Source organism: Vicugna pacos, chromosome 11 (assembly GCF_048564905.1).
Source record: "Vicugna pacos chromosome 11, VicPac4, whole genome shotgun sequence".
NCBI classification, from domain to species: domain Eukaryota; kingdom Metazoa; phylum Chordata; class Mammalia; order Artiodactyla; family Camelidae; genus Vicugna; species Vicugna pacos.
In genome coordinates, this window is record NC_132997.1 from 59,980,456 (window position 1) to 60,001,720 (window position 21,265).

Consider the following 21,265-nt stretch of genomic DNA (forward strand, 5'->3'; position numbering starts at 1 on the left):
GGTATTTCGACTTGTTTGTTAGACTTTTTTTTTTCCCTGAGAAAGAGTTGACATGTCTTGCACTCTTCCAAACATGAATGTGAAGATTTGATGATATATAAAGTTACTTATGGATCTTAAACATTTTGCACTTTAAAGTGGCTGTTGCTGTTATAATTAATATTACCATTATCATATGTGCCTTTATCTTTTTCACATATTTAATTATTAAACTCAATAAATATTTCTTAAGCACTGATAGCATGACGGCTCTCCCCTTTGCCTACTCATCCACATTCCCTTTTCAGACAAATCTTGATAACTGCTTCATCTTTGGCATTCATTATTATCTATTAAGTAGCAAGTGTTTACTGTTAAACTGTAAGGTAATATAAGTATAGACCTTTCCATGGCTTGGGTCAATCTTGGGCACAATCCAGGGTTTTAAAAGAAGTGTGTGTGTGTGTGTGTGTGTGTGTGCGCGTGCTTGAATCAGTACACCTTGCTTTCAGCATCTCCAGTTATACCCTCTCCTGGTACCCAGTTTCTTCTTTCTTTCTTTGCTGCATACCTACATCCCAGAATCAAAGGGCTTAATTTTTCCAAGATGTGAGCTAATGATGACTTAGCTGTTGTCACCCATAGGATGATTTCCTATTTCTAAGGAATATTTGAAAAGTAAAAAAAAAAAAAAAAACTTTGAAATTCAAGGCAACCAATCTCTAATACCAGAATTTCAGGTTACTGGAGGTCCTGGTAGAGATAGACTTCTTTTTGGCCAGTGGACAGCCTCGCACACGTCACTACACACCAAGCAATCTATCACCCATTCTACCTATAATTGACCTTCTTTGTTTACAGAATTTGACAGCTCAATTTTTTTTCAGACTCTAGCGTGTATGCCTTCTGGATGCAGTGTATTCAACTGAGGTGGAAGAGGAAGGGAAGAATTCACTAAAGTTATATTTAAGAGTCCAAGTGTTAATCTTTTGGGGAACATACTCTTTTGGGCTTGGATTCTGTACCAGCTGTATGTTTGACATCTAGAAGTTATAGATTTTATAGAACTTACAGAGCAGAGGCTGTGTCTTATGAACCTACGTATCCTTCAGCACACCTTATTCAAATAGGCACTCAATAATTCTTTAATGATTGGCATTATAAAGACAATTAGTGGTTGCTTTGTTCATCAAAGAGAATATATCTATCCTCATTTTTGTGTCTGTGTGAATCCAGACACTAGGCACCAATAAATCAAAGCTGATTACTTCCTTTCAACTTTTAAAAAATGATGAAGATTATTTTGGGTTAGTACTTAAGTATTCAAAATAGAGTATACCAATAGAGTTAAAAACCAGTACATTTTAAAAACCACTTGTATTTTGACCTTTTAATAAGACACAAGCAAAAACAAGAGCAAAGCCTAGATGTTAATAGTTCTGATGTAATAGGACCTTTTATCCTTCAAATGAGAATTATTTTATATATTTTTCTTTCTGATTATGGAAATAACACATTTATTGGTGAAAAAAGTTAAAAACCCAGGAAAAATTTTTTAAAAATTTACCATCTAGAAATAACCATTAGTATTTTGCTGTATAATCTCCCATTTTTTCAGTGAATACTTAACATGCCATTTCCTTTTTTAATTTTTACATATATTGAATCATGTGAACACATACAGTTTTGTGATAACTTTATCTCCCATGTACTTGCCTCTGCATATTGATTGATAGCAATTTAAATCACCACAATGGAAATTCTGTGAGACAAATTTACAGAGTGAACTTTATAAATCATTGAGCAATTACAATATATGCTGGACCTGGGCTGCTACTGGATCTGGTTATTTAGAAACATCTGAATTCTCAGCCCCTGCCTTCTTCAGGAAGGAATATGCTGCCCCTCACAAATGGGGCACTGCTCTTCCAGAAACTGAAATTAGTTTTTCAGGCAGCTTGAAAAAGTGTGTCTCTTCCTTCCCATTCCCTCCTTCATATCCTGCTTACCCTGAAGGATTTGGAAATCCTTTCACATTTATCTACATAGCTCTTACTTTTCCTACCTTTTTCAGAAATACCAAATAAATATTTGTTGAAATCGGTGTCACGATGAATTTTCTGCCTGCTAATAATAATATTATCTTATGTGCAGTAGGAGTGGGACATTTCAAATTTAGGAACAAGAATTTTCTGCAGGAGGACTTGCCATGTGGGTTCGGCTTGTGGGTTGTTCTTCAATTATCTTTTTTTGGAAATAAATCCATTTGCTGATTTAACTCCAACTTGCATTACTCTGATTTTACTGCTGAAGCCAGAGGAAAAACTAGTTTCTCTAAATATTTTTATAAATATTTTATGAGATTGCATTTTGACATCCCAGAATTCTAGCTTCTAGAGCTGGAAGGAATTTAGAGAGTGCATATACATCCTTAACCTGGGGTACTTGGGTGAACTTGAGGAGTCCATAAACCTCCAGAAATAATTTACAAATGTGTGTGTGAATATCCATTTTTCTCACGATGTCCAAAGCTTTTATTAGATTCCCAGAGGAATCTGTAGTGGAAAAAATGGTTAAAATACACTCAAAGCCCTCATCTTAAAAAGAGCAAACTGAAATCCAGAAACCTCGTCTAAGGTCAGAGATCTAGTTGATAGCAAAGTACAAGTTATACTCCTCTCCCAGATTCTCCTTTGAGGCAAGTGGAGCCCCAGGGTTGTTTGCAGTGGTATGGTGGCCAGTGTTTAATGATCAGTTCTCAAAAAAGTATGCGTATTTATAAAAACACAACTTTATTATAAATTTTATAGATATAAAGGACATATATCATAAATAAATAATAAAATAGTACAATATACTTTATTATAAATTCCATATACGTGTAACTTCAGTGTGACTTGCTATTTCTTACAAAATCTGTGAGTTTTTATGATTCTGTTGCCAATAGTAGTGTCACAAAATCAAACTATGACGACTGTCCAGTTAGCCAAGAAGTTACTCACCTCACTGACAACCAAGTGTTGTTCCAGCATAAATGTTGCACATACAAAAGTGAGGTAACCCATTTGACAATGAGATGAGTGATTTCTTGGCTGAAGCTGACAATAGTTTTCATAGACTGTGATATTGACAATCTAATGACTATGGACACCCACAGTTTTCAGTTCAGTCTGAATTATTGATGTTTTCTTCATCACCATTTTAGTCTGGACAATCAACAAAACTATAAGTTGAACCCCAATTTGTACTATTTATTGATTTCCACAGTGTAAATATTCCCATCATGACAGATTTTAAGCTGTCAGTGAAAGCTTATTGGATGAAGAATTGGGAAGAAATACTGATAGCACGTTATTGTGTAGTATCTTCACTATTCAGAAACAATGGACATAAATAATAACCTTGATAGCATAGATAGTAGTAAAATGTAATAAAAAGATGCAGATGGGATTGTCTTTTAGTATTTATTACCCTTATTTTTAATGTAATTTATTTAATTGTAAGTTTGTATAATTTAATTAAGTTAATTTTAATTGAAGTATAGTCAATTACAATTTGTCAATTTCTGGTGTACAGAACAATGTCCCAGTCATGCATACATATGCATATATTTGTTTTCATATTTTTTTCATTAGGGTTATTACAAGGTATTGAACATAGTTCCCTGTGCCATACAGAAGAAACTTTTTTAAAAATCTATTTATATATATAGTGGCTAACATTTGTAAATCTCAAACTCCCAAATTGATCCCTTCCCACCCCCTCTCCCTGGTAGCCATAGATTGTTTACTATGTTTGTGAGTCTGTTTCTGTTTTGTAGATGAGTTCATAGTGTCCTTTTTTTTTCTTTTAAGGTTCCACATGTGACTGATATCATATGGCATTTTTCTTTCTGTTTCTGGCTTACTTCACTTAGAATGACGATCTCTAGGTCCATCGATATTGCTGCAAATGACATTGTTTTATTCTATATGGCTGAGTAGTATTCTATTGTATAAATATACCAAAACTTCTTTATCTAGTCATCTGTCGATGGACATTTAGATTGTTTCCATGTCTTGGCTATTGTATATAGTGCTGCTATGAACATTGGGGTGCACGTATCTTTTTGAATTAGAGTTCCCTCTGGATATATACCCAGAAGTGGGATTGCTGGATCATATGGTAGGTCTATTTTTAGTTTTTTGAGGAATCTCCATACTGTTTTCCATATGGCTGTACCAAATGTATAATTTAATTTTTAATAGTGGCTAAGCTTGACAACCAACTTACAAAATTCCTGAAATTTTAACAGTTGGCTTTCATGAGACAGTTAAAGTCAAGTCCAGCCCACCACTGGTTCTGTCCCTGCAGTGGTTTATAAGGCCCTGGGCTGTGTGTGGGAAAGGACTGAACTGGGCTAACCAAGTCCCAGGACCATGGGGCATGAGAGAACAAAAATAGTGTGTCTGCAAAGACAGGATCTAAAGCCAAGAAGACTCTGAATAAAGTGCCCCTTTCTAAGAGGTTATTAAAGAGAATGCGATACATCTATAAGCTCTAAAATAGAAAGCTGTCCATGATTTATTAGTAAGTAAAAATTTATTTACAAATAAAAACACATTTTTAAAAAGTGTCTATGCCTATATGTGTCTGTATGTAGAGGTCAGTATTCAGATACACCCTAAACTATTAACTGTGTCTAACTAGAGAACTGGTTAAGTAGAGGGGAAATGTTTACTCTTTACTTTTTACAGTTGTTTTTCACTGAATACTTGTAGGTAAATGTATGACAGTGGGAAAACAAAATAATCAAAACAGAGGAAAGAAGTGAAGGGCTAAACCAAAATATAAACAAAGAAACAGACAAAAACTATGGTAAGAAGCCAAGAGTCTATAATCAGGGAAAGCGCCTAGGGAGTAAAAAAATGAGTAGATTCTAAAAGGCAGCAGGAGACAAATCGCAAAGAAATTTCCATGGACTGAAACATGGATCCAGATTCGCTTCTATAAAGAAGCCTGCAGCCTTCATGCTGGGAAGAGAGAGACTTGTCAGCAGTAAAAATTTCTGTTGTCATAACCAAATGTTCTGCCTTCTTGGTTCTTTTAACTATTTTAACAAAAAGCAATGGCACGTTGAGTGGAATCCCTGGGGTGTGTACCATACATAGAACAGTTCCTTTTACTAGAATTCCCAGATAACTGATTCTAATTTTAATAAGATGAGGAGTTGCTGCTGGAGGAAAATGAAAGTTGCTAGGGGGTTGCCTGTGACAGGGAATTCACATGCCCAGAGCCCTGTATGTTTGAGGTAGAAGTGAGTGAGTGAGAACAGCAGCACAGCAGTGAGAAAAGCAAATCATGGGGCGGGAAAGGGGCAGAATGAAGCCGCTTCCATGAGCAGGATGACTTGAGAAGGGAGAAAGATGTCTGTGAATGATGTCTTTAAGGGAACTTTCTGGGGATGCTGTGTAAACTTCCCACACTTCTTCCTTAAGGAAAACTACTCTAATGATGGACCTTGTTCCTCAGTGTCTGTGGAGTTAGATAGCTATGTCTTTCACTGTGACTCCACTTGAAGGCTGGACCACATGAGGACCAGATTACACTTACGTATCAAAGGTTAGGCTAGGGCTGTGGGCTTTCATATCTATCTACATTTCAAATTCCTCTTTGCTTGATTTTCTTTTACATTTATTTTTGTGTCAACTCCTTTATCCACAGTAGGTGTTCGGTATATGCTTGCTGGCTAATGGGTCAATGCACAGTGACATCCGCAGAGGATGCAAGAAACATCCATCTTTGCTGACACAAAAGCCAACGGAAAGAGAATATATGCCTTCAAAAGAGAGACTGCTCTGTGCTGAGACAAAGAAGGCTGCAGAATCTATAGCAGCTCAACTTATTTTTAACTGGCATTATATTCAGGCTTTGAGTCAGCTTCTAGAACTGTTAAAATTACTTATGGTAACCAAATTAAATATAAATTCAGTGTTCCTAGTGCATATCAACTCGATTTTGAAGCCACTTTGGTGTACCATAAGGAGAACTAAGGTTGGAGTGAGAAGTTCTCCACTTGAACCCTGGTTGTGCCACGCCCTTTGCCAAATCTCTGCATTTCTGTTTCCTCATCAATGAAGTAAACATTTTAAAAGACCTCTTACAAAAGTGTTTTGAAGTTAAAAGGAATTTGTGAGTATAAGCAGGTGTTGCTTGGGCACAGACAGGACCTAAATATTAGGAAGTTAAACCTTGCTATGAAATTACGTTAAGAACGTAATGAACACAATTTTATTCTAGCAACTGGTTAGGCAGGACTTGGAATCAGTTCCCAATTCTTCAGCTGTAAATTAGACCTAAAGTAGGACTCACCTTATAGGGTCGTTATGAAGATTACATTAGATAATCATTCATAGAACTGTGAGCAGACTGCTTTAAATGGATTAGTGCTTAATAAGTGTTAGCTTTAAGGGTTATTTTCCCATCTAGCATTTTGTAGTACATCATTTGACTCCTTCAGATCATAACTTTACATGTTAGTATATATGTATTCGTATATATGTATACATATATACATGTATAGATAGATATACGAATATACAAAAATTTGCTCAAAGTTAATCAACGACCTAAATGTAAGAGCTAAATTTGAACATCATAGCAGAAAAGACAGGTATACATTTTTGTAACTTTGGATTAGGCAGTGGTTTATTACATGGGACACCTAAAGCATAAGCAACCAAAGAAAAAATAGATTCAGTAGACTTAGTCAACATTTAAAGCTATTTTGTATCAATGGACACTATGAAGAAAGGAAAAAAGACAACTACAGAATGGCAAAAATTGTTTTCATGTTGTATATCTGAGAAGGGACTTGTAACCAGAACATATAAAGAACTCTTGCAACTCAACAATGCAAAGACAAATTGGCCATTGAGATAATGGGCAAAGCCAGATGAATGGATAAACAAAGTATGGTGAATACATACTACAGAATATTATTCAGCCTTAAAAAGGAAGGAATTCTGACACACACTACAACTCAGTTGGATCTCAAGGACATTAAGTGAAAGAAGTCGGTCACAAAAAACCAAATACTGTATGATTTCACTTATATGAAATACCTTGAGTAAGTAGACAGATTCACAGAAACAGAAAATAGAAGAGTGGTTGCCAGTAGTAGGGAGGAATAGGAGTGGGGAGTTGTTGTTTAATGGGTATAGAGTTCCAATTGGCAAGATGAAAAACATTCTGAAGATGTGTTCTACAAAAGTATGAATGCACTTAATACTACTGAGCTGTACACTTAACAATAGTTAAAATGAAAAATTTTGTACTATGTAGCTAATGTAATTTCTCAGTTTATCCTCTTATGTGGAAGCCACCAGATGTAGTTGATTTGATGTTTTCTGTTTCCTAACCCCACTGGCATCCTGTTATTTTTTTGTAGCAAATCCTGCAGTTTTCAGTGGTTAGACAAATTTAGGAGGAGAGGGCAACCACCATCACTGCCCACATAAAATTTTTAAAAGATCTTTTGTTTCTCTCTTGATTATCCATCTACCTTCCCTATGACCCAGCCAGACTATGCTGCCTTCTCCATCATAGGCTACCACTGAAAAGAAGAAAAAAGGAGAAAACCCCCAAATTTTAGCATCTGACAAATTCCCCCCACTTCCATTGCCACCATCTTTTCTCATCTGGACCATTGTGTAACAGCCTCCCACCTGGTCTCCTTGCTAGAGTTCTTGTTTGTTGCTGGCTATTCTGCACACAGCTGCCAGTGTTCCTTCTAAATGTGAGATCATGCCATTTCTCACCTCAAAATGACCCAAGCAGGGCTTTCCTGTTACAATGCTCAAGGCCTCATCATGGTCTATAGGCCTTAAAAGATCTACCCCACACCCACCTCTCCCTTCCAACCCCATCTCCTAGCTCGCTCCCTTGCTTTCTTGGGTCCCAGCAGACTGGCCCCACAAGCTGTTGCGTCACAATTTTCGCACTTACGGCTTCTTCTGCCTAGACTATTTTCTCTCCAGATATCTCCAGGGTTAATCTCCTTACTTCATTTGTGACTCTATCACTTTATAAGAGAGGCCACAAACACAACTTGCCACCCACCATAGTGACTCTCTATTCTCCTTCCTTGCTTTATTTTTCTTCAAGGCATTTACACAACCCCAACCATCACATGCTTATACGTTTCTTTATTGTTTATCTTTTTTTTCAAATGGATGGAAGTACAATAAGGTCAGAGACCATTTGTTTAGTTCACTGGTGTATTCCCTGAGCTTAAAGCTGTGACCGCTGTAATAGGTGCTGAATATGTAGTTGAAAGTGGAATTAAAGTAGGGAGAACTACAAGGCTATCACATCTTTCCCCCTAAATTCCTGCTCTGTCATAGTTCCTTCTTCCTGCACAAAGACAAAAGTTCTATTTTTTTTTAGAAGAGCAACCAATAAATGGCCCCAAATCATTTTTTTTAAAAGTATCATTGGGTGGGGGAAGGTACAGCTCAGTGGTAGGGTACGCGCTTAGCATGCATGAGGTCCTGGGTTCAATCCCCAGTGCCTCCATTAAAAATAATAATAAAATAAAATAAAATAAGACAAAACAAAACAAATAAATCTAATGACTCCCCCCTACAAAAAAGGAGAACAACAAAAGTATCATCTACTTGGATAGCTAGATACACATATGTCAAAGGAAAACACAGCCTCAACAGCATTTTGCAAAAGAGAAGAATGTTACTTTCAAAGAAGTGCGAGGGAGTTGGACATCAGAAACATTTTCTCATCAAATAAAAATATAATATCATTTAAAGGAGAAAAATATAAGATTTCCACAGTTACTAATTCATAATGAACTGAACATGTTGAAAAAACTAGACATTTCTCACAATTATTGTAGTGGCAAGGGCCAGGGCATGTCTTCACACATTATTGTAAACACTAGGAATAAAGTTGTTTCCTTGAACAGGAAGTGCTCAATGTTTCATTTATTTCAGGGACCAGACCTTGACAAACTGACCTGTTATTTTTGGTTTGTCTCCGTGCAAAGTGGTTTTGTTTTGTTTTGTTTTCCTTTCTGAAGGTGGGTCACAATGTACATACTTATAATGACTCAGGGCAATATGTCCATTTTGCTTTCACACTCCTAAAATTCAGAAAGACTGATTGTCAAAGAATGACAGAAAAATATCTGGCAACTGAAAACCAAAGCAAAGTACATGTCACATTATTAATATTTGGAACAGTTTGCTTCAAAGCTATGCTAATATGATAATGATGATCAACCAAATTGGACGAATAAGTGAAAACTCTCCCCAGATATTCTTCTGGTGGAAACCGATGAGCCAGAGAAAGAAGTAGATTTTGTTAATTATCAATTATTACTTCGACTCAAACTATTGGTATTATTCATGAAGTTCAAAGTCAGTAGTGGAGGGAGATGTGAGTTGTCCAGCTTGTGCATGAAGAATAATAAGTTTGTGTTAGAATACTTGCTAAACTGAAATGTTTCCTTAAAGCAGTCTTTAACCTCACTGGAAAAGACAAATGAGTAGTATTTTGATATTTATCCTCCTGCTTTTTCTGTTTTAGAAGTAGTGTAAAAGGTGCAGAGAGAAAAATGATGAGCAATTTATAATTAAGGCATAATATGAAAAGGAATATATGTATGTGTATATGTGATTGAAACATTATGCTGTACACCAGAAATGGACACAACATTGTAAAACGACTATACTTCAATTAACAACAACAACAAAAAGAAGGCATGACCAAGGATCAGGGGTAGACTGGGTCAGTACTGGGTAATCTCAGCTGTGCTTATCTCTGGGGATGCCTCAAACCATGATGCTGACCGTTGGCTAAACCTAAATGAAGGGCACGAAGATAGATCAGGGGCAACGTGTACCAAGCAAGTCAGCACATTTTATAGAAAATGTATTGATAGATTGCTTTGCATTTGTTTTACATTTTCTTGGTTTTACTATTGAATCTAGTCAATGTTCTGGTTTTGACTCTGCGACCAGAGTGGGTATAAGAGACTCCTCTTTGAATAAGTGGTTCTTCTGAGACCAAGAATCTTGCATGTATCTTAGTGTCTGGACCTGAAGTCAAAGCATATCCTGGGAATCTGAGAAAGAACCATGGAATCTGTGCCTAGAAACTTGCTTCTCTCTGATATTTGCCTAGGCTTTATTTCTGATGCTGTACTATAATCCTTACCTTCATTGAATCCTTTCCTGAGTACAACTTCAGGAATCCATGCATTCTTCAGTTATCTGACCCTGTGTAATTACTGCAACAACATTAGCTTTCTTTCATACATCTTAACAAAATGACTCAGAAAGTTTGAAGAATAAGCAAAGATACATGGGCAACTGCAAAAAACAAAGGAAAGCAGACGTCACATGAATAGTATGAGGCAACCCTCCATTCATGGATAAAAGCATTTAATGATACAAAAATATTTATAATGATACATAGTATATTATATAAATTATATCATTATATAAGTATAATGATAAGTGATAAATTCACAATAATAAAATAACTGTGAATCTTTTGGAACAAATAATATCATTATGGGAACATGAACACAAATCTCAACATCAAAAAAGGAGGGTGGCATATGATCACTGGACAAGATCTCTGTCTAGGTCTTTCTGGTCCTCACACAGCTGTGGCACAGGGATGACCCACCCAGGCTCTGGAGACAGGAAGTCAGGGTTCACATCCCAGCTCTTCCATGCTCAGCTATGTGATGCTGTTCAAGTCATCTAATCTCTCTAATTGTGTTTCCATAGAGCCAAAATGAGGGTGATGACACTATTGCCTACTTCTCTGATTACCATTTGGGTTTAATGAGATAATACATGTAAAAGTGCTTGGCATTTAGTAAGAATCAAATAAAAGCTAGATATCTTTATTTTAAAAATTATTATAAGAACCTTGCTTGAAGGTTAGTATCTTTTCCCCCCGAAGTCTTCTTTCTGGTTATCTTGACCATTGGGGTGGAGGAAATGAAGATATACTTTTTTGTTGTCCCATTCTCCATGATTTAAGAAACCCATTTCATGAAAGGGGGTTTTCAGGAAAGTAATTTGTTCTTCTTTGGACATGTGATTAAAGAACAGCAACAATTTTGTGTCTGAGAACTATGCCCCTGAAGATAATCTGTTCTACCTCCACTTCCATTGCCCTATTTAGACAGATTAATAACAGTGCTTTAATCAGGATGTTTAAGTCTGCGGAATCTAGTAACTGGACTACTATGACCTTGTTCACTTTAGGTGACCTAGTTAACAGAAACAGATGAAAATCAATGAAAGATTTGTAATGATTTGACCTTTGGAGTTGGACTCAAGGCTGAATGCCAAAAGCCATTATTTAGTCCCTAAATAACTTTTTAATCTTATTTGTACCTATTTTATTGAACAGAATTATTTGAACAAAAATATTCTGCTGTGAGAATGATATACCACCTTTAAGTGCTTTGCGGATAGCATTTAAATGACTAATGACAAGCATCCTCCTCTACTTACCTCTAATATTTTGAAATTCCACCTATAAATCATTACTAAATGACTTCATTATCTTTGGAGAACTGCATATGTGAATTAAAATGCCATCACTCTGTTTTGTTACGTATAACCTTATTGACTCAATTTTCTTTTGAGCTCTGTTAAGCAAAGTCTTTGGGGAAAAATTTAATTTGAGGTAAAGCTTACATTTCCATTCACGAAAAACTAATTCCACACTGGCTATGTCCTAAAGGGACTAGAAACAACTTAAGATCATTATCATTATTGAGGAAAAGTAGTCTTAGATTTTTATTAGCTTAATTTTTCATACCAAAAAAGGTAAGAACTCTGGGGAAGTGATACTGGGTAATAGTTGGAAATATTCTTCCAAATTAGGATACCAGAGTTATATAAATTAAAGTATTTATAAGTTGATCCATTGTTCTCTCTTTTCTCTCTTAGAAGCACGTGAGTGAAATAAGAAAATGTCATTTTACTGTAACATAAATTGCATTTTCTTAGAGTAATTATTTATAGAGCTTCAAAGAGGTGGTGGTCTTCAATAGACGGAATAGTTTTTGAGTGAAGTATTGTCCAGTAGCCTACACAGAGTGTTGTAATATATGCTAGAAATGAGGGAGGAGGAAGCAGATAGTGAGAGGACGAAAGATTTAAGAAAGCTTGGGGGTGTATATCTCAGTGTGCATAGCATGCATGAGGTTCTGGGTTCAATCTCCAGTACCTCCATTAAAAAGTTAATTTTTTTTTAAAAAAAGGGAAAAACAGTAAAAAAGAAAGCAAGCAAGCTTCTAGTATACCTAAGGAGATTGGACAGTTAGAATAATCAAGATCTTCTATCATGTGTCAAATGAGTGGTAAAAAGAGTAAATGAGGTCACATTTTATATGAATTTGAAATTGAACAATATAAAGCTATTAATAACACTCATATTTTGGCCTCCAAATTAAAAAAAAAAGTGCCCCCGTTTCACAGCTGGCTGTCTGAGTGTATTGTCATTGTTTTTCATGTTTTGACTGTGGCAAACTGTTGGTACCACTTTAGCTGATAAGTAGAAATACCCAACACTGCCAGAATTGCTAGCTATTGTTTATATATATGTTATTTTGATGACTACTGTTCTATTATTTTAACACTCATTATTATAATTTAAAATGTTATTTTCTGTAACAAAGCCATTTAAGTATTCATTATGTGGTCATGCTGGTATAAGAGCTAATGCTAAAGTTAAAAAAAAAAAGGGGGGGGGGAGGGTGGGCCCAAGCCAAGATCTTTGGAACAAAAAATAAAGGTGATGAGTAAAATACATAAATGAAGTGAAAGCAATCCCCACCCTGCAAGAATTTCTTCTAAAGATTAGAGATAATGGTGAAAAAATAAAAGCAGAATTAAAGAAAATCTACAGTGGTTATAGATTTAGACATTAGAAGTATTTATCTCCTCCATGAGAATATTCATATAAAATATATCAGTTTTCAGTAATGTGAGGTCCTCAGATATATACTCTCACATAAAACATGACTGATAGGACCCTAAAGATTCAAAGGAAGGATGATATGTCTAGAAAAGTCAAATTTATAGAGACAGAAAATAGATTAGTTGTTCCTGGAGCTGGAGTGCAACAGGGACTGACTATAAATGAGCATGTGGGGGATTTTACTGGAATGATAAAATGCCTAAAAGGAGTCTAATGGGGGTAAAATTCAGGTGCTAGCAGGGCCATTTCCTTCTTTGGGCTCTGAGAGTAAGTCTATTCTTTGCTTCTTCCTCCTCCTAGAGGCTTCTGGCATGCCTTGGCTCCTGGCTGCATCACTCCAATCCATTGTGACATCGCCAACACCCTGGATCCCTACCCCACCAACCCTTCTGCCTCCCTCTTCTAAAGATCCTTGTGAGTACATTGAAGGCCCACCCAGATAGTCCAGGGTAATCTCCCAAATCAGGATCATTCACTTAATCATCTCTGCAAAGACCCTTTTGCCACAGGTGGTAACACATTCACAGGTTCTATGGATTAGGACATGGGCATCTTTGAGGGCCACGATTCAGCCTGCAATAAGTGGCTATAGAGAAGAAAGCAGGAACTTTGATTTATTCATTTTTGCCTCTCCATGCTTACCACTGTGCCCAGTACCCGGTGAATCTGCATTTGCCAAATTAAGGAGAGAACATGAGGAAAGTTACAAAGGTAGGAATAAACAGTGTGTGTCCAGGGGACTCTGACTAGGTTGTTAGAAGTAGACTGAAGGGTTACAGCATTAGGGGTGGTTAAAGATGGAGTGGAAAGGCAGATTGGGGCCATGTTGCTGAGTGCCCTGAAGATCAGGCCATGTTTTTAGACTTAAACTAGTAAGAAATCATTAAAGATTTCTGATTATGGGAAATAAATGATTATAGGGGGTTTTGCTAGAAGGTTAATCTGGTGAATACCAACCAAATTGGGGAGGAAATACTGGAGATGGGTACATGTTTAGAGGCTCCTTCAGCAATCCAGCTGTGAAATATTGGGGTTTGGGCTCCAGTTGTGGTGGTTGTAAGAATGACAAGGCTGAAAGAAAGAAGCTGAAACAACATGAGTAAAGAATTACCAGCATTTAATAGTTGTCACTATAAGGACATATAACTGTTTTTTTTTTCTGGGTTTTTTTTTTTTTTTTGTGTGAGTGAAGGTAGATTTATTCAGAGAGATACATTGAAAGGCAAGAGAAAGGCCACGAGGTGTGGGGGTTGGGTGCTCAGATTAAAAGTAGGTACATACTCCACAGACAGAATGTGGGCCATCTTGGAAGACGGAGAGGGGTGGCCGACATATAACTGTTAAGATTGATTGTATTTGTGCTACAAGGAATTGAAACGTCAATATAATTAAATAAAAGTTGTTTATTTTCTTATATAACATAGAAACTGAATGTAGGTGGCTGGGAATTCACATAAAACATTTTTTCCTACGATTTTACAGAAAAATCCAGATGAGAGTGTTGAGCTATTATTGGGAGTTAGAACAATTTTTTTTCAAATAAAGAAGTAGGAAACATAAATATAAAATAAACAATGTTTCCATTCCAAAAATGAATGGGCTGGAAGGATGTTTTCCTTAGGGACTTTCAAGGGTTTCTCAACAGTAAGTAATATTTGACTAGGTGCTCACCGTCCTCTGAAAGACCTTGAGAGAACACAGATTCTACAGTCAGGACTTGTATGACCCTTACAGCCTTGGACCACTTCAGGTCCTTTGTTGTCTATTGATTGTATCTGCAGTTGGAGTTGGAAGATGTGAGAAGTGGGAAATATATTTTTTAATGGCTATTTACTGCTTATTTATATAATGATTTTTGGCAGTTGCCATATCTCCTTTCTCTCTAGTATCTTAAGAAAAAAGAGAGAAGAGAGCCTTTTAGGTCATCTTTGATGGTCACAAATGGGTAAGAAGCCGAGTAAAAAGCCTTTTTATACAAATGTTTTTCCTTTATAATTATACACAGCTATCTGAAGATCTTTTTAAAGTTCTTATTACAGCAGAAATGACATTGCCAACATGGTGAATTCAAATTCACAAATAAGCTATCAAATACTGGCTGTTATCAAAAAATGAGGATATTAAACTAATAATCCTGAAATTAACCAAGGCATTTATAGTTTGAAAAAATAGACTAAATTACATTGACGTTACTCTAGGAGCATCAATATGGTAACACAAAATAGTAGTTCTACTTTTCACTATAATTGTAAAAAGAGAGCTTCCCAGAGCAGAAACTTTGGCTATCTGTATGTGGCTTTCACCCCTGCCATTGCTGAAGATTTTTTATGATTTCATGAAGGAAGAAGAAATGAAAATCTCAATCACTATCATGCTTTAAGGAAAACTTTAAAAAATGCTGGTTTTTAGGAGGAGGGTATATAGCTCAGTGGTTGCGTGCTTGCTTAGCAAGCATGAGGTCCTGGATTCAATCCCCACTACCTCCATTAAAAACAAATAAATAAATAAACCTAATCCCTCCCCTAAAAAAAATAAAAAATGTTGCTTGTTTATCATTGTTATAAAATAAGTTATCCACAGTCACATGGGAACCCTGCCTTGCTCAGTTCTCTAATATTCTCACCAACACTCCAAGTGCTAGCTCTTCTTTTGGAAAGGAGTAGTTTCCTGTATTATGATCATCATTTAGACCACATTTACCAAAGGAGTACCACCTCTGAGCCTCTCTGACTCTTCCTTCTGCTACCTGTAGGTGGCAGGAAGGTGAGTTGAGAGTTGTTACTCTCCCCATTTGGACCTCTTTTTGACTCAGGTCATGTGGCCTCTGGTCCCTATTCCTGCAAACTATCTCTCTTTACACACATGTCTGAGAGAATTTAGGATTTAGAATCAGGAGGCAGTGGAAGATCTAAGCCTTTTGCTGCCAATTTCATTTCCTTGCCTTTGCCTCAGGGGTCATCAGATGCTGGCTTGAAGGGTACTTTTAAAATTTCAATTCTATTCTTATCCTTCGAGTAGGAACCTTGCAGGGGCAGGGAAGAGGTGGTAGTCAGCAGAGCATTGCTGCATCCCTGGCTGTACTGTCCCTGAATACCTTCACGTTTAATTATCCTCCATGTAAGTTGGTATGACCAGTTTGCAGAGCCATTCGGCTATACTAAGTAAAGATAAACATGCACATATTCCCTGGCCAGCAATTTCACTCTAGATATAGTGCTGGAGAAGCTTTCACACAGAAGGCAAGAAGGTACATCCAAGGAAGTTTGTTGCTTCTTTATGATAGCCAAAGAATGGAAATAACCTAAATGTCTGTCAATAGGGGAATGGATAGATTGTGGCATATTCACAGAATACAATTTTATTCAGAAGTAAAAAGTGAACAATCTAGAGGTCCCACACCTGTCGTCTATAGAAATGCTATTATGTATTTCATGAAAACAATGGAGGCATATGTATAAATTGAATTGAAAATTGAATTAAATTAAGTTTAAATTTAAATTGAGTAAATTTTATTTACATTGAATTGAAAAAGGGAGACGCCAAATTCAGGAGAGTAATTATTCCAGGGTAGGGGTACCAAGAAATAGAATTGTGGAGAGGTACAAAAAGGTTTTAATTGTAATATTTTAATTCCTTAGACCATGTGTGGGATACACATATGCTCATTGCATTATTCTATATACATTTTCATATGCTTGGAATATTTCATTTCTAAAAATCTTCCAAACTCCTACGAGATGCCAATAATATTGCATATGGACAATTTACAAAAAGAGAGATATCTTTGAGATCAAAATATAAGGAGTAACTGATCTCTCCTGAGAAACCCTGGTGTTTTCTTTTCATTAACAAGGCAAATCACTTACTATTAATACTTCCCTTTACCTGCCTGTAAACGCAGAACCAAATTTGAGCTCCAACTTCAGTAACCAAGTAGTATCTGTACTCTTCCTCCTTGAACTTGATTTTCTGTCAAGGCGTGAATTTTCCCTGGTCCTGCATTTGTTTATTCTGTTTTATGGTGATATAAGCCTCTTCCCGTCCTTTGAGTGAGAAAAAGAGTTGTAAATGGAAATACAAAATTATTTTTCGTGTTCTAGTTTTCTCTCTGCTCACACAAACGCACAATATTTGCACAGGGCAGGGCTGTGTATCTGCCTGTTTACCTTTGTGCACCTCTCTGTCTAGCATAGCGTCTGGCACATGGTAGGTATTTCATTGTTTGCTGGTTAAATGAGTTAATAAACCCACAAATTCATCCTTGAACAAATCTTAATTTTTACACATTTCAGAGGTGTCCAATTTGTCTTGTTATAAGTTTAGCTTTAGCAAACATCTTGGTGAATGAAGTTCTGGATTATTTCCTAAGGCTATTTTTCCAGAAATAAAATTACATGCATCAAAAGATGTGAGCCTTGAATGGCTATTGAAATGTCTTTCCAAATTGCTCCCCAAAAAAGCCTTCACCAGTGTCGGCAGCAGCAAGCAATGTCTGAGGGTATTATTTCCTGCATAACACCATCTATATTCCTGCAAAATTTTGTTTTGTTCTGTTTTGCAGTTTAATAGATGTAAAGTTATATCATTTTTAAATGTTAATCACTTTTAAAATGTTACTTTCCCTACAATTTTATGGTGAACTTCATATGCTCTTGTGAAAAGTTATCTGACTCTTCCAAACTTCATCATAGATTTTCATCGTTTAGTATAAACCAGCAGAGAAAAATAACCCATGGAAAATATTGAGGCTTCTTAATTCCCCTAAACTGTCTTTATGGCCTATGGGTAATAAACCTCTTTGGTCTTCAAATTTCTCACCTATAAACTCTATAAACTGGAGATGAGAATACATACCTTGGATGCCTATTGTATTACAAATCGTGTATATAAAATACTTACTAACACATGGCAGGTGTCCAGTAAATAATAACTGTTATTATTATTTTAATTTAACCTGTAAAATTAGGTTCATGATCTAGATAAACATTGAGTTTATTTCTTGGTCTATGGACATAAGGAACAAATATATACTAATTATGGATTCTTTTCATAACCCATCTTGAAGTACCTTAAGCAAAAAGTGGAATTTACCAATAGAAGGGTAGAATAATGAGGAAGAGGAAAGATCAGGGATCCAGCAGGGCCTCCACGTATAGAAGCCCTCAGTCCTGATGTTGCCAGAATGTTCTCTCATCAATTCCTATCTCTGTTCTCTCTGCACCTGAGTGCCAGTCTCTTTCTCTACAGGCAGACGTTCCACACACAACTGCAGAAAGCCCTCAGGTTTTACACCTTACAGCTTCAGTCTGAGGAGATTGTCTGGACAGTGCCTCAGGTCCTGAGTCCAGATAAGGAAGGGGCTTTTTGACCTCCCTTGGCTCAGGTGCCCATGTCTCCTAGAGCTAATCCCAGGGAACTCATTCTTTGAGGGTATATGTAGATTTAAGATAAAGTGGTCAAGGAGTGGGGAATTAAAGATAAGATGTCTTCAGAGGGAGATGCAGTGTGTACCTCTGAGGAGAGAGGGGAGGATAAACCTCCTGCCATAAAGCTTAGAGGACTTCAAGGAGATGACTTGAAAAGCTTGACCTGTGATTCATAGAGACTGTAGGCTAATGTAAAGCCTTTGTAAGGGGAAGTCTAAAGATTTGAAAGTGAAGCTGGCAGCCAAAGAGATTATTGCCTTGGAAATAGCTTGTAATCCTAGGGTTTGTCAGTGTGGAAAAATGCATGAGAAGTGAGTATGTTGGTACAGAGAGCAGGCGCAGAGTCATTTTAAAGGGACTTTGGACATGAAAAGCATGGCTACAGACAATGGAGCTCAAATTTTTTCATTATGTGGTCTACCAGAAAACCAAAGACTGACAGTCTGTCACAGTTAATTTTTTGAATCATCTTGAAGGAGTCAAGGGTTGCCAAATACTTGGTTACATATTATTTCTGGTGTGTCCATGAGAGTGTTTCTAGCAGAGATTAACATTTGAATTGGCTGACAGAATAAAGCAGGTGGCCCTCCCGCATGTGGATGGGTATCATCTAACCTGTTGAGTATCTGAATAGAACCAAAAGGTGGATGCAGGGGAAATTCTCTCTCTCTGCTTGAAAGCTTGAGCTGGAACGTTGATCATCTTCTACCCTCAGACTAGGACTTAACAGCATCAGTGCTCCCTGTTCTTATGCCTTTGGACTCTGGCTAGAGCTACTCCACAGACTTTCCAGAGTCTCCATTTTGCAAATGGTAAATTGTGGGACTTTTCAACCTCCATAATCCTGAGTCCATTTTTTATAATACATTTCTTTATTATATATATATATGTAAAATAAACACATAAATAACTGTAACTATGTATAAAAAGTATTTTATATATTTATATAACATTATATATTATATGTATCTAGCCAGCTGCCGTGGATTATTGCCCAAATATAGGAACCTCAAATAAAGAATGAGATAGCTTCAGAAATGAAGGGGTTCCTAAAGAACTTGTTTATAGGCTCCAAGAAGGAGAGCCCCTTTAGGCACTGGGCAAGTTCAGAGAGAGTTACTTAAATTGTCTGCTGCAGCCAGAGAAAACCAAGACATCTTTTTGTTTTTCAAGGAAGACAGTGTCTGCACTTTTCCTCTTCTTTTATTTGGGTTCCCACAGAAGCAGACTCTTAGACATGGATGTGAGTTCACATAGTGTATTTGGGAGGTGATCCCAAGAAGCTTAGGCAGGGGAGTGGGTAGTGAGTGAGATAAGGAAGGGAAGGAAGCCAGTAACGCATTAGAAATTGAGTAGGCTACTGGTATGGGAACTGAAGCTCAATCCTTCTGCTCTGGATATAGAGTGCACTTCAGAGTTACTCCAGCCAAGGGAGCTGGGTCTCCATCAATTCTCATCAGTCATTTATTGAGGGCTGCTCCCAGGAACATTAATTCCTCAGACATTCTGGCCTACTCTAGATGCACAAGGAATGGGTTCCAGTAGCCAAAGGAAGTCCTTAGATGTAGGGTCGTGGGGCTTGCCACAGTCGGTGGAAGTCGTGGGTGCCCTGCACTCAGTGTGAGGGGTGATGGGCAGAGCAATGACAGCAGTTGCCTCCACCCCACCCCCTCCTCCTACTTGAGGCCCTTGGAGGTCAGAAGCAGCTTTGTAGGTGGGGAAAGAGGAGTGGAAACACCCTCCTGGGAAATCAAAGAATGCCGCTCTGTGGAGGCTTCCCATATGCAGTAGCCCCAGGGTGAAGGAAGGGAGAAGTCTAATTTGAATGGAGTTTTGAGTTTTTACTTTTGCCAGAACTGAGCATTTTAATGCCTGAAATGAGTAGTCTTGGGACTAAAAGTGACCAGAGGATGATTTACATTCTGATAGTCACCAGGAAATTCATGGGACCTGCCCTAGGTATCACTGAATAAATGGGAAAGAACTCAAAGAAGAGGGCTTAACAGACAGTGTAAAATATATTGGTTTTCTCATTGCATGAATTCCACTCATGTATCATTCTGCTGAAGAATTAAACATTCAGTGAACCAGACTTTTTTTTTTGTCTAGAGAATAACAAATACTCATACTAATAAAAATTTGAGAAATTCCCTGTGAGCAATTCAGGAATATTATTCAGGATCCATCTTAGTCCCTAAGTGTATTCACTGCTCTGTGGTTGGGAATCCAGATTATTGGCAGAATTTTTTATGAATAACTGAGGACTTTTGTGATCTCAAGCACTGATTTTTTCCATCCATTACTTACATATTGTGTTTTTGTAACTAAATAATCTTCAAATAGGCCTTGACTCCCCGCTGCTTCACTTAAATATTTATTGACTTTATTTACTATTATTGACTCCTTAAAATTTCTGAGTGGGAAAGAGGCTTAAGGTGAGTAAAATCACAAATCTATCTATATGATTATGCTAAGTACTGGATATATTATTTCACTAATTTGGTTTTTTATGGGACACCTATATGATTATATAACTGAGAATCCTCAAAGCAACTGAGATGTTTGTTAGCACTAGAAGTATCATGAGGTCGGCATAAACAAAAGTGATAAAACATTTAAAATATTTTCCCCTAAAGTTGATATCAACACACAACTTTAATTTATAAACAAGAGTAATATTATGAAGCTAATGAAATAAAGAATGCAAAATGGGACAATATACTATTCTTCCAAGTTAGTAGATTAATTGATATGAAAGTGCTTAGTGAAAAATCAATCTTGATCATACATGGGGAAGTCCTTGAGGAAAAGTTCCATTAGATAGTATATCTCTTTTTCTTGGTCTGCTTCAAAGT

The 21,265-nt window shown here is 36.8% G+C and overlaps 1 protein-coding gene across 4 annotated transcripts in view; it reads left to right on the forward strand.

Moving 5' to 3' along the window:
- Window positions 1–21,265, forward strand: part of FAM13C (family with sequence similarity 13 member C) — a 344,617-nt gene that overhangs the window by 137,634 nt on the left and 185,718 nt on the right. For 2 of the 4 annotated variants that reach the window (XM_072971482.1, XM_072971483.1), the window contains exon 4: window positions 13,285–13,398. The gene's annotated coding sequence lies outside the window, so the exon portion shown is untranslated. The other 2 variants (XM_072971481.1, XM_072971484.1) reach the window with 1 other exon arrangement.